At 39.9% G+C, this 15,000-nt stretch overlaps 1 long non-coding RNA gene across 1 annotated transcript in view; it reads left to right on the forward strand.

Annotated features, from left to right (window-relative positions):
• The window catches only part of LOC133561876 (uncharacterized), a 23,023-nt gene extending 16,803 nt beyond the window's left edge, over positions 1 to 6,220 (forward strand). The window contains exons 2-3 of the long non-coding RNA XR_009808789.1: positions 2,668 to 3,186; positions 5,423 to 6,220. This is a non-coding gene — a long non-coding RNA (uncharacterized LOC133561876). The remainder of the gene's footprint in view (positions 1 to 2,667; positions 3,187 to 5,422) is intronic.
• Positions 6,221 to 15,000: the final 8,780 nt, after the last annotated feature.

The raw sequence follows: 15,000 nt of genomic DNA on the forward strand, positions 1-15,000 counted from the left end.
AGAAAATTAATGTCAGATGAAACAAAAATTGAACTGTTTGGCCACAATACCCAGCAATATGTTAGAAGAAAAGGTGAGGTCTTTAATCCCAGGAACACCAAACCTACCGTCAAGCATGGTGGTGGCAGTATTATGCTCTGGGCCTGTTTTGCTGCCCATGGGACTGGGGCTTTACAGAGAGTAAATGAGTCAATGAAAGAGGAGGATTACGTCTAAATTCTTCAGGACAACCTAAAATCATCAACCCGGATGTTGGGTCTTGGGTGTAGTTGGTTGTTCCAACAGGAAAATGACCCCAAACACTCGTCAAAAGTGGTAAAGGAATGGCTAAATCAGGCTGGAATAAAGGTTGTAGAATGGCTTTCCCAAAAGTCCTGATTTAAACGTTTGGACAATGCTGAAAAAACAAGTCCATGTCAGAAAACGAACAAATTTACTGAACTGTACCAATTTTGTCAAGAGGAGTGGTCAAAAATTCAACCAGAAGCTTGTGGATGGCTACCAAAGGCGTTTTATTGCAGTGAAACTTGCCAAGGGACATGTAAGCAAATATTAACATTGCTGTATGTATACTTTTGACCCAGCAGATTTGGTCACATTTACAGTAGACCCATAATAATTTCATAAAAGAACCAAACTTCATAAATGATTTTTGTGACCAACAAATCTAAACTCCAATCACTGTATCACAAAAAAATAAGAGTTGTAGAAATTATTGGAAACTCAAGACAGCCATGACATTATGATCTTTACAAGTGTATGTAAACTTTTGACCACGACTGTATACATCATATATTTTTCCGCTGTATGGGCCGCAGCAGTGACACCCAGTTGTAATACACTTTTCCACCTCTTCTGGCAGTAATGACAATATCAAACAAAGAGATGAAATTTGGAATTAAAGTCATAAAGAGGTTTCTTAAAAGCGCCAAAATTATGACTTAAGTGGTCAAGCGTTATTTTCATTTGCACTTGAATTTAATTGACACACATACATATTTATATTTATTATTAATTTAGGTAGAACGTATTCATTTTAGCACTGCATAAGTGTATGTACATGTTTTTGCTCGTCTTATGCAGTATATTTAATTAGTATTTATTTTTAGGTTTAAGGTTTTTATTTTTTAGGTTAATCCTGGTACAGTAAACTATGAGTGGATTAGATATTGTTACTGAATATGATCAAATTAAAAAGAAAGAATAATAATCCAGTGTTTAAGTCAGGGGTCTCAAACATGTGGCCCCCACTTTGATATGACTTGACAGCGTCATACTTGTCGTCGTTCCCAACCTTCCCGGAAGTCCCCTGACTCTCAGGGCATCCATTCTTACTAATTCTCTGCCGATTTTTCTCATTCAACATTATTCAGGGGACGCCATAATGTCACTGTCAATAGCGCCTTCTACATCCTATACAGACAGCAAAAATATGTTGCATCTAGCTGTGCAGTACGCACATGTGCTATAGCAAGACATATTTCATCAACAGCCATACAGGTCACACTGAGGGTGGCCATAAAAAAAACTTTAACGCTGTTACAAATGCGCCAGACTGTGAACCCACACCAAACAAGAATGACAAACACATTTCAGGAGAACATCCGCTCCGTAAGACAACATAAACACAACAGAACTAATACCCACGCAGCCCTAACGCTTCCAGGCTACAATATACACACCCCCGCTACCACCAACCCCCCCACACCCCACCCTCCCTACTTGCGTCGGTTGAGGTGGTGTATATAATAGCCCGGGAGAGTTAGGGCTGCAAGGTGTTCTGGGTATTTGTTCTCTTGTGTTTAAGTTGTGTTAGGGTGCGGATGTTCTCCCAAAAATTTGTTTGTCATTCTTGTTTGGTGTGGTTTCAAAGTGTGGCGCATATTTGTAACAGTGTTAAAGTTGTTTATACGGCCACCCTCAGTGTGACCTGAATGGCTGTTGATCAAGTACGTCTTGCAGCCACTAACGTTTTCTAACCAAAAATGCTTTGCAGCGCAGTGCAGTCACGGCAGCCCTTAATAATGTCGGCCGGGTGAAAATTGGGACAAATTCGGGAAAATGGTTGCACCGGTAGATTGTCGGGAGGTGCATTGAAATTCAGGAGTCTCCCGGAAAAATCGTGAGGGTTGGCAAGTATGCTGCTAGGGCAGGAAAGCCATTCATAGAAGGTGAATTAATTAAAAAGTGCATGTTAGATTTTTTAAGAAATCTTTTCTCGCGGCCCAGCCTCACCCAGTTTCTGCATCCGGTGGCCCCCAGGTAAATTGAGTTTGAGACCCCTGCTTTAAGGGCTTGAAAAGGTGTGACAAGAGCCTTGCTGTTCTACAGAAGCAGCGGTCGGAGATTCTCTACTTGATAAAAAGTTCTAATCAAAGATCCTCTATTTGACAATGGTGCAATATGTGTTTGGGAATCTATTGATTTGTTTTCTTCTATACTTGACAAAAATGTTCTTCTGCTTTAAAGAACGGCAAACATAAAGATTTTCCATTTCACAGGGGTGCTTTGGAGGTATTATGGATCGACAGCAAAAACGCTAATCAAAGATCCTCCACAAATGATAGGAGTACTTGGTTATTTTTAGGATTCTGTTCTGATGGACCTATTGCAAATATTACTTGTCAAAGATTCTGTATTTTGACAGGAACACTGCTATTTTTTTAGGGACCTGTGGCAAATCAAGTCAAAAGTGTCATGGCCCGAGCGGACCCTAGTGCATGGACATATGTACTCTGCGCCGGGTGCACCTCCAAGAGCACGCTAGGCGTGCGCTGCGCCGGCTGCAACAAGTGGCCGCATTTAATCATCAGCAATCAATGCACCTGTCGCTAATGAGAAGAGCTGCCTTCTTAAGCCTGCGCAACCTGCTATCCTGTGCCAGAACGTGGCGATCTGTTCCCATACCCTAAGCCGTCATTCAAGCTCTATACTCTCTCTTTGTGCTCCTTTCCCATCCTGTGCACTTGTCTGGTGTTTCCTTGCCGATCCAGCAGCCTTCCTTCGTTCCCGCATTACGAGCTGTGGGTCTTGTCTCCCTGTGTTCCCCTCTAGTTCTTTGGCTGCCCCTTTTGGATCTCGACCACCCGCCTGGACACAGACTTTGACACTACTGCCTGCCTGTTCTCATGGACCTCCGAGACAGCCTGCCCCTCTTGGACTTCCGCCTTACGCTCAACACTTCTGGTAACACACCACAGTTAATTTCCACACATAGTGCCACACCACAGACATAGTTGGATTATTTACAACTTAATTTATTATTCATATGTACTATGTATATATATATATATATATATATATATATATATATATATATATATATATATGTATATAAATAAACATAGAGTTAAACGACGTCCCTGTTGTCTGTGCCGTCTTCGTCCCCTGTACAAACGGGGCGGTATAGCTCGGTTGGTAGAGTGGCCGTGCCGGCAACTTGAGGGTTCCAGGTTCAATCCCCTAGTCACTGCTGTTGTGTCCTTGGGCAAGACACTTCACCCACCTGTTCCCTGTGCCACCCACACTGGTTTAAATGTAACTTAGATATTGGGTTCCACTATGTAAAAGCGCTTTGAGTCGCTAGAGAAAAAGCGCTATATAAATATAACTCACTTCACTTCTCGACTTGACAAAAATGTTCTTCTGTTTTAAAGGACAGCAAAAATAAAGATTCTCAGCAAAAATGCTAATCAAAAATCCTCCATAAATGATAGGAGTACTTGGTTGTTTTTAGGATTCTGTTCTGATGGACTTATTGAAAATATCACTTCTCAAAGATTCTGTATTTGACAAGAACCCTGCTATTTTTTTCAGGGACCTGCGGCAAAAAAGTAAAAAACTCCTCAATGTGACAGAAGCAGTCTTTTTTTTTTTTTTTTTTAGAAAGTTGTGGCATAAAACACAAGTCCAAGATTCTCTAAATGACAAAGCTTTGCTGATTTTAGTAATCTACTGCAAAGAAACACCCGGAAAAGATCTTCTATGTACTGAAACAGAATATTCTATACATTGCAAATACACCAGTTAAAGATGTGAAGTGAAGTGAAGTGAATTATATTTATATAGCGCTTTTCTCAAGTGACTCAAAGCGCTTTACATAGTGAAAACCAATATCCAAGTTACATTTAAACCAGTGTGGGTGGCACTGGGAGCAGGTGGGGAAAGTGTCTTGCCCAAGGACACAACAGCAGTGACTAGGATGGCAGAAGCGGGAATTGAACCTGCAACCCTCAAGTTGCTGGCACGGCCACTCTACCAACCGAGCTATGTCGCCCCAAGATCCACTACACAGAAAAATACAAAACCATGTTGCTGTTTTGAATGAATGAATGAATGAATGGTTTATTTTGAGCCATGCAAACAAAACAAAAGAATGACATAAAATACAAGAGAAATATATATATACATTATTTTTACACCTACATTAAAAACATTACATGTGACTAATCTTTTGTAGATGTCAAAATTGGCTCAAAAGGGAGTGGGAAGAAGTAAACTTATTTGGTCCCACCCCTATACATATACAATATATATATACACAATATATAATACAATAATACATATAATATAATTCAATTCAGTGGTTGCTGCGTAAATGCTATATATTATCTATTATACAATACATTTAAATTCACACACACTTACATATATACATATGCACACACACATATATACACAACACACACATATATGTACACACATATATATAATCTATATACATATATATATATATATATGCATACATATACATACATACATATACACACATAATCACATACATACACACATGCATATACCCAAAATACACACAAACACACACACACACACACACACACACATCTATATAAATACTATATATATGATAGTATATATAATATACACTTAAAGAACTTATAACAAAAAACACTAGTCGAAGATCCTCTATGAGACAGGAGCCTTGCTGCTTTTAGAACCTACTGCTAAAACCACGGGTCAGAGATCCTCTACTCGACAGTGTTGAAGAATGTACTCCTGCTTCGATATTTGACAGGAGTGGTACTCTGTTTTGAAGGACCGACAGGAAAAACCCGACAACACAAACCATTTGACAGAAACACCTTAGTGGTTTTATGGATCGACAGCAAAAGCGCAAGTCAGAGATCTTCTATTCGACAGGAGCACTCTGCTATTTATAGGAACCTCCTGCAAATTCAAGAGTCAAAGATCCACTATATATGACAGGAATGACAGAGTCTATGATTATAAAATAATAAACCCTCTAACTGACAGGAGTGTGATACTGTGATTAGGAATCTACTGCTATAACCAATAATCAAAGATCCTCTATATTTGAGAGGAAGTGAATGGTAAATGGATTATACTTGTATAGCGCTTTTCTCCCTTCAAGGTAGTCAAAGTGTTTTGTCCACTACTTCCACAGTCACCCATCCACACAGTGAAGGCGGGAGCTGCCATGCAAGGCCCAAACCACGACAAATCAGGAGCAAGGGTGAAGTGTCTCGCTCGAGGACAGAAGGGGCATGACTAGGATGGCGGAAGCTGGGGATCGAAACAGGAACCCTCGAATTGCAGGCACGGCCGCTCTACCATCCGAGCCACGCAGCCCCCCAGTGCCCGTGCCTTTTTTGAATGACTTACAGGAAAAACATTGGTCAAAGATCCTCCATTTGAAAGTTGTTTTTGATGGATTAACACCAAAAACGTTAATCAAAGATATTCTATAAATAACAGGAGTGTTCTGATGTTATGATGGACCTACTGCAAAAAAAAAAAAAACCCTGGTCAAAGATCCTCCATTTGACAGGTGTTTTTGATGGATTAAAACCAAAAATGCTAATCAAAGATTCTCTATAAATAACAGGAGTGTTCTGTTGTTATGATGGACCTACTGAAAACATAAAAAACAACTAGTCAAAGATTCTCTATGACAGGAATTCTTCTCATTTTAGGAACAGGCAGCAAAAGCCTTGACTGTTCCGCTCAGGATTGAATTCAAAATCTCCCTACTAACTCACCAGTGCCTCCATGGAAATGCCCCCGTCTACCTCAAAGAACTGCTCACCCGCAAATCTTCCACACGACACCTCCGCTCCAATCAGGTTAACCTCCTCCAACCTCCAAGGACAAAGCTACGTACTATGGGAGACCGGGCTTTCTGCTCCGCTGCTCCCAGTCTGTGGAACGCTCTCCCTGACCACCTGAGGGCCCCTCAGACTGTGAATGCTTTTAAAAAAGGCTTAAAAACCCTTCTTTTTAAAAAAGCCTTTATATATATATATATATATATATATATATATATATATATATATATATATATACATATATATATATATATATATATATATATATTTATATGCATGCTGGTTCTAGGTATTGGGCAGTTTGTGTTTTTATATTTTATTTATTTTTATTATCTTATTATTATTATAATTATTATTATTACTATTTTTTTACACTGTGGTACTTTGAGGTTGTTTGTTTAACGTAAAGTGCTTGTTTTTTTAATAAAAAAATGTATTATTAAAATAGACTGGTCAAAGATCCTCTATAAATGAGACGAGTGTTTTGTTGTGTTTATGATTCTGTTTTGATGGACCTACTGCAAAAAAGACATTAGTCAAAGATTCTTATAAGGACAAGAACACTGTTACTTTCAGGAACAGGTGGCAAAATACACTTGTCAAAGCTCCTCTATAAATGAGATGAGTGTTATGTTGTGTTTATGATTCTGTTTTTTAATGGACCTACTGCAAAAAAACACAAGTCCAAGATCCTCTAATTGACATGAGTGCGATAATGTTAATAGGAATCTACTGCTATAAACATTAAGCAAAGATCCACTATATTTAAATGACTCACAGCAAAAACACTGGTCAAAGATCCTCTTTTATACAGGTGTTTTCATGTATTGACACCAAAAATGCTAATACATTTTTTTCCATAAATAACAAAATTGTTCTGTTGTTTTGATGGACCTACTGCAAAAAAAACAGTCAAAGATCCTCTAATTGACAGGAGTGTGATACTGTGATTAGGAATCTACTGCCATTTAAGCATTAATCAAAGATCCTCTGTATTTTTAAAGGAATGTCTGTTTTTTTGCTGGTTTTTTTTCAGGAGTCAAAGATTGAGCATCTTTGACCAGCAAAAACACTTTTGACATTTTTGACAGTTGTTTGTATGGATTGACACCAAAAACACTAATCAAAGATATTTTAGAAACGACAGGAGGGTTCTGTTGACCAGTGTTTTTGCTGGTCAAAGATGCTCCATTTTTGACAGGTGTTTTTTTATGGATTGACACCAAAAACGCTAATCAAAGATATTTTAAAGTTAAAGTACCAATGATCAAAGGTGGGTAGAGTAGCCAGAAATTGTACTCAAGTAAGAGTACTGTTACTTTAGAGATTTATTACTCAAGTAAAAGTAAGGAGTAGTCACCCAAAAAACCCTGGTCAAACATCTTCCATTCGCGAAATGATTTTGTGAATCGACAAAAAAAACGCTAATAAAAGATTCTCAATAAATACCAGGACTGTTCAGTTGTTTTGATGGACCTACTAAAAAAACACTAGTCAAAGAGTCTCTCTATGACAGGAACTCAGATATTTTTAAGAACAGGCACCAAAATACACTAGTCAAATATCTTCTACAAATGACAGGAGTGTTATTTTCTTTTTATCGTTCTGTTTTGATAGACCTACTGCAAAAAACACTATAGTGTTAAGGAGTCTCTATAAGACAGGAACTCTAAACACTATTTTTAGGAACAGGCTGCAAAATACACAAGTCAAATATCCTCTATAAGCAACAGTAGTGTTCTGTTCTTTTCATCATTACGTTTTAATGGACCTAAAGCTAAAAAAAAAAAAAAAAAAAAAAAAAAAATTGTCTTAAAAAGCCTCTATTAGAAGTGAACTCTAAACTATTTTTTTAGGAACATACACTAGTCAAAGATCCTCTATAAACTACAGGAGTGTTCTGCTGTGTTTATGATTCGGTTTTGACGGACTTAATGCAAAAAAAAAGATACTCGAGATGACAGGAGTGCGATACTATAATTAAAAAATTACTGCATTAATCAAAGATCCTCTCTATTTAAGAAAAGTGCCTGTCCTTTTTGAATGACATACAGCAAAAACCCTGGTCAAAGATTTTCCTTTTGACAAGTGGATTTCATGGATTGACACAAAAAAACGCTAATCAAAGATCCTCTATTAATACCAGGACTGCTCAGTTGTTTTGATGGACCAACTGCAAAAAAAACACTAGTCAAAGAGTCTCTCTATGTCAGGAACTCAGCTATTTTTAAGAGCAGGCAGCAAAATACACTAGTCAAAGATCCTCTATAAATGACAGGAGTGTTCTGTTCTTTTTATTGTTCGGTTTTGATGGACAAAATATACTGCAAAAAACACTATAGTCTTAAAGAGCCTCTATAAAACAGGAACTCTACACGCTATTTTTCGGAACAGGCGGCAAAATACACCAGTCAAAGATCCTCTATAAACGACAGAAGCGTTCTGTTGTGTTTATGATTCTGTTTTGATGGATCTAATCGAAAAATAAACACTTGCCTAAAAGATTCTCTATAAGACAGGAACTCTGCTGTTTTTAGGAACAGGCGACTCAATCCATCAGTCAAAGATCCTCAATATAACAAGAGTGCTGTGCTATTTTTACTAATCTACTACTAAAAATTTGTCAAAGATCCTTTATTTGATCGGACTCGGTGTGCTGCTGTTAAAGATTTACCGCGAAAAGTCTAAAGATGGTGAATATGACCAACAATCTTTGGTGACAAAGGTTGCCTTGAAGAGGCTTTCAAAGATTGTTTATTGTGCCAACGCGTAAGATCCCTTCTAATGTGCATCTTCTGAGGCTGAAATCCTCTCCTGACAGCAACATTGTGCATGTCGGCGCTCGATAAGCTTTTTGTATTTGGTGGATTAAACTCCAGCAGCGTGATTTTTTCATATTTTTTTTGGTGGTGGAGAATCTGTGAATGAAGAGGTAGGGGAAAAAAAAACACAAATTTAGGTTGTGTGTGTGCAATAGAGGATGTGTGTGTGTGTGTGAGACACTGTGACTACACTGTGAGGTACGTGTGTGTGTGTGTGTGTGTGTGTGCGTGTGTGTGTGTGTGTGTGTGTGCAATAGTGCACGTGTTGTTGTGCACGTGTGTGTGTGTGAGACACTGTGACTACACTGTGGGGTGTGTGTGTGTGTGTGTGTGTGCAATAGTGCACGTGTTGTTGTGCATGTGTGTGAGACACTATGACTACACTGTGGGGTGTGTGTGTGGTTGTGTGTGTGTGTGTGTGTGTGTGTGTGTGTGTGTGCAATAGTGCATGTGTTGTTGTGCACGTGTGTGTGTGTGAGACACTGTGACTACACTGTGGGGTGTGTGTGTGTGTGTGCAATAGTGCACGTGTTGTTGTGCATGTGTGTGAGACACTATGACTACACTGTGGGGTGTGTGTGTGGTTGTGTGCGTGTGTGTGTGCAATAGTGCATGTGTTGTTGTGCACGTGTGTGTGTGTGTGAGACACTGTGACTACACTGTGGGGTGTGTGTGTGTGTGTGTGTGTGCGCGCAATAGTGCACGTGTTGTTGTGCGTGTGTGTGAGAGACACTGTAACTACACTGTGGGGTGTGTGTGTGGTTGTGTGCGTGTGTGTGTGTGTGTGTGCAATAGTGCACGTGTTGTTGTGCATGTGTGTGTGCGTGAGACACTGTGACTACACTGTGGTGTGTGTGTGTGCGTGCAATAGTGCACGTGTTGTTGTGCATATGTGTGCGTGTGAGACACTGTGACTACACTGTGGGGTGTTTGTGTGGTTGTGTGCGTGCATGTGTGTGTGTGTGTGTGTGTATGTGTGCAATAGTGCACGTGTTGTTGTGCATGTGTGAGTGTGTGTGAGACACTGTGACTACACTGTGGTGTGTGTGTGTGTGTGTGTGATAATTTCGCTCTATTAAGATAAATTCCACAATCACGCGGTAAAATGTGCCGCCCTCAGCACCGGGATTAGATTACCACCACCCACAATGCATCACTCTTACATCCTGATCCAATAAGAAGGTAACAATGGTGTGAGCGCACAAAACGGGCTGTGCTCTACAACATGTGTCACATGACAACACAGACGGGCAACTTTGTGTCGTTAAAGACACAATTAATGCATTTAAGTTAGATTGCTTATTAAAGCTTTCCACACCAGCGTGTGCCTCTTCTTCATCGCACAATCTTTGTCGTCGGACAAATGCTTGCTCGGCAATGCAAACTGTTATCCGCAATTCCAGCGGGAATAATAACTGGGATGCAAATGGAGCCGATTTAAATGTAGACTCGACATAGTTGGAATTGCACGACAGCAAGAAAGAACAACACAAAACCGCAGGCGTCCTGTAATTAACAATAAGAATATTGGGGGCGTGCCTTAAAGGCACTGCCTTCAGCGTCCTCTCTCAGCTGAAAAGGAGACTATTATATATGTGTCCGTTATCCATAGCTTTATCTATAACCCACAAAGTAGGCAGGCACGGAGCTATTTCTCAGCTTGTGTTTATTCCAGCCGGCACGTTAATACACTGACACACAACATCCGGATTCCCATCATGCATTGCTTCAAAACTACGGCAAGTAGTAATGTCAAAAAACCATCACAGAGACGAAGCAGAAGAACAAAGAAGAAACATGGCGACGACGAGTAAAAAGAAGAAGTACGCTTGCAAGTTCCAAATTGATTGGAAAAAATGATTTCATTTCATCCAAGACAGCTCAAAGGGGAAGGGGTGTGCTGCCTGCAAATTTTGTAGATCAGACTTCTCCATTGAACACGGTGGCCGAACGGATATACTCATTCATATATATATATATATATATATATATATATATATATATATATATATATATATATATATATATATATATATATATATATATATATATATATATATATATATATATGTGTCCTGCAATGTAGTAAAGACTTGTCCAGGGTGTACCCCGCCTTCCGCCCGAATGCAGCTGAGATAGACTCCAGCGACCCCCCGCTACCCCAAAAAGGGACAAGCGGTAGAAATTGGATGGATATATATATATGTATATATATATATACAAGTATGGCTGTAGCATGTTGATTTAGCATGTAGCTAACTTCCCATGCATATTGTGTGGTAAATATGTGCCATATAGACGATGAATATGAGGCCGAGCTAGCAGGTAAGGCTTTATTTTGGCCTCATTCCTGTGAGAATCCTGCGTGTGACTGAAACATTAAGAAGTGGGACTATCCAGAACTAGTTGCAGTGTGCTTAAACAACCACCAGGTAGCATCTGTGAGCAGATAATACTCTATCATCTCGTCATCTTTTGTACTGATCAAAAATAGAATAGAATAGAATAGAAAGTACTTTATTGATCCCTAGGGGAAATTGAAAATGTAGCGCAAAGCTAATCGACACGTGCTAACATTTAGCAGCTGTAATCGCTGCTGTTTTTAAGTAGCCATCACAAAAAGATCCTAAAAATGACAGAAACGCTTTGCTGTTTTTAAGAACATCTGCAAAAACTCATATAGTAGATCCTCTATATACGTGACATGAGTGATTTGCTCTTTTTAAAAGATCTTCAGCAAAAAACAGCTCGTCAAATATCATCTATATAACAGCAGTTGCTTTGCAGTTTGACTATTGATGCTAGGTGCTAATATTTAGCGGGTTAATGCTCTGTTTTGCTGTTTTTTAAGGATCCATCACAAAAATATATTTTTATGACAAAAGTGCTTTTGTCATATATTCTCTTTATGTGACATGAGTGCTTTGCTCTTTTTGAAAGATCTACAGAAAAAAAACAATAGTCAAAGATTTGCTGTTTTTAGGAATTGCTGCAAAATGGTAATCAAAGATCCTGTAATAACAGTCTTGCTGTGTTTAAGAATTGCTGCAAAAACCTTATTCAAAGATTATTTACATGTGATTGGACTGCTTTGCTCTTTTTAAAGATTTACAGCAAAAATGTGAGTCAAAGATCATCTGTATATGACATGAGTGCTTTGCAGTTTTTAGGAATTGCTGCACAATGTGAATCAATGCTTTTGTCTTGAACCCTAATCCTTCCAAAACCCTCTAAATGTGTCAGAATTGTGTTGTTTTTGAGGAAGGACAGAAATCAAAGATCCTCTGTAGATAACAGGAGTGTTTTGCTGTTTTTAAGGACCTACATCAGAAACAATAATCAAAGATCCGGTATAAGATTGATGTGATGGTTTTAAAGACTTAAGAGTACCAATTATTCTCTGCATTTGACCCATCAGCCTTGATCACCCCCTGAGAGGTGAAAAGAGCAGTGGGCAGCAGCGGTGGCCATGCCCAGGAATCTTTTTTGGGGATTTAACACCCAATTTCAATCTTTGATGCTGAGTGCCAAGCAGTGAAGGAATGGGTCCCATTGTTATAGTCTTTAGTATGACTTGGCCGGGGTTTGAACTCACAACCTACCGATCTCAGGGCGGACACTCTAACCACGAGACCACTGAGTAGGTTACAGTGCAGAAACACTAGTCAAAGATCATCTATATGACAGGAGGGCTCTGTTACTTTTAGGAACCTGACACTAAAATATGAATCAAAGATCCTCTCTTATGACAAGAGTTGTTTTGCAATTTGACTGTGGATGTTACATGATATAAACATTTATTTAGCGGGTTAATGCTCTGATTTGAAAAAAAACTACAGTAAAAACCTTTGTTAGTAGTGCTTTTTACTGTAAAAACACACGTCAAAGTTCATCTATACGTGACAGGAGCACCTTGCGATTTTAAGGCTCTATGGTAAAAACACAAGTCAAAGATCATCTATATGTGTCAGGAACACCTTGCTATTTTAAGGCTCTATGGTAAAAACACAAGTCAAAGATCATTCATATGTGACAAAAACACTTTGCTTTTTTAAGGCTCTATAGTAAAAACACAAGTCAAAGATCATCTTTATGTGACAGGAACACCTTGCTATTTTAAGGCTCTGAGGTAAAAACACATGTCAAAGATCATCTGTATGTGACAAGAGCACCTTGCTATTTTAAGGCTCTACGGTAAAAACACAAGTCAAAGATCACCTATATGTGACAGGAACACTTTGCTTTTTTTAAGGCTCTACAGTAAAAACACAAGTCAAAGATCATTTATATGTGACAAAAACACTTTGCTTTTTTGAAGGCTCTATGGTAAAAACACAAATCAAAGATCATCTATATGCGACAGAAACACCTTGCGATGTTAAGGCTCTACAATAAAAACACAAGTCCAAGATCGACTATATGTGACAGGAGCACCTTCCTATTTTAAGGCTCTATGGCAAAAATATTCAAAAATGCTTTTTCATGACAAAAAAGGACTGGTAAAATAAATAAATAAATACATATCATGACACGGGGTTATGCTGAACGAAATGTGGCGGTAATTTTACTGTTGCCATCAAAGTAGGCCTATGTGATATCCATCCATCCATTTTCTACCGCTTGTCCCTTTTGGGGTCGCATAGCCTATCTCAGCTGTATTTGGGCGGAAGGCGGGATACACCCTAGACAAGTCGCCACCTCATCGCAGGGCCAACACTGATAGACAGACAACATTCACACACTAGGGCCAATTTAGTGTTGCCAATCAATCTATCCCCAGGTGCATGTTTTTGGCGGCGGGAGGAAGCCGGAGTACCCACGCAGTCACGGGGAGAACATGCAAACTCCACACGGAAAGATCCTGAGCCTGGGATTGAACTCAGGACTACTCAGGACCTTCGTATTGTGAGGCAGACGCACTAACCCCTGTGTGGAGAGGCGGAACCGACAGTCTGACAGTGATGCAGGGCACACCGTAGCCCAGGCCAAGATGGCGGCGAGGAGGCGGGGACGGCGAGCGAGTGGCGAGGCGCGCCGAGAACGACGCCGCAACCAAGATCAGGTGTGTGGATCACGCACCTGGGGACAATCAAGTAATCTTCTCTCACTCTATAAAAGGGCGACAGCCGTGAACGTCAGGGAGAGAGACGGAGAGACGAGAAGGAGACAGAGGGAAACTGACGCAGAGCGAGAGAGGATTACTTAATTGTCCCCATGTGCGCGATCCACACACCCTATCTTGATTGCGGCGTCGCACACGGCCCGCCCTGCTTCGCCGCTCGCTCGCTGTCCCCGCTTCCTTGACACCATCTTGGGCCCCGGTAAAATGTGGCATGATTACAAAGTAAACCATCTTGCATGAAGCATAAACAAGAGAAACCATCCTCAGTCATGGAGGGGGGGAGGGGACGACATCATTTTGATTGCAGTACCATTTCTGGCCTTATTATGACACATGGCAGCTTTTAAGGAACCCCAGCAAAAATGCTCGTCAAAGATCCTCTATATGGGACAGGAGTGCCACTATTTAGCAGGTGTTTGCTATCCCTGCTTGCGACATGAAAGCTCATCTTTTCTTCCCGAGAGTCAAACCAGGTGTTGAGACGGCGACACACTTACACGATTTTAAAATAGAACCAGCTGTCCTTTCTTATTTCCTGCATTTGTGAAGAATGATCACCCTGTGACTAAAATACCGAAGGGAAAAAGGAGGATGATTGCATACAAATGTGCGGTTTTGTCTTGGACTTGAAAGAATACTTTTGTTTACAAACTTGTATTCCAGCTAATTCAATCAATCAATCAATCAATGTTTATTTATATAGCCCTAAATCACAAGTATCTCAAAGGGCTGCACAAGCCACAATGACATCTGCAATACAGTGCCCACATTAGGGCAAGGAAAAACTCACCCCAGTGGGACGTCGATGACAATGACTATAAGAAACCTTGGAGAGGACCACATATGTGGGCAAACCCCTGCCCCTTCTAGGGGAGACCGAAAGTAATGGATGTCGAGCGGGTATAACATGATATTGTGAAAGTCCAGTCCATAGTGGATCTAACATAATAGTGTGAGAGTCCAGTCCATAGTG

This window comes from Nerophis ophidion, linkage group LG11, assembly GCF_033978795.1.
Source record: "Nerophis ophidion isolate RoL-2023_Sa linkage group LG11, RoL_Noph_v1.0, whole genome shotgun sequence".
Classification (NCBI taxonomy): domain Eukaryota; kingdom Metazoa; phylum Chordata; class Actinopteri; order Syngnathiformes; family Syngnathidae; genus Nerophis; species Nerophis ophidion.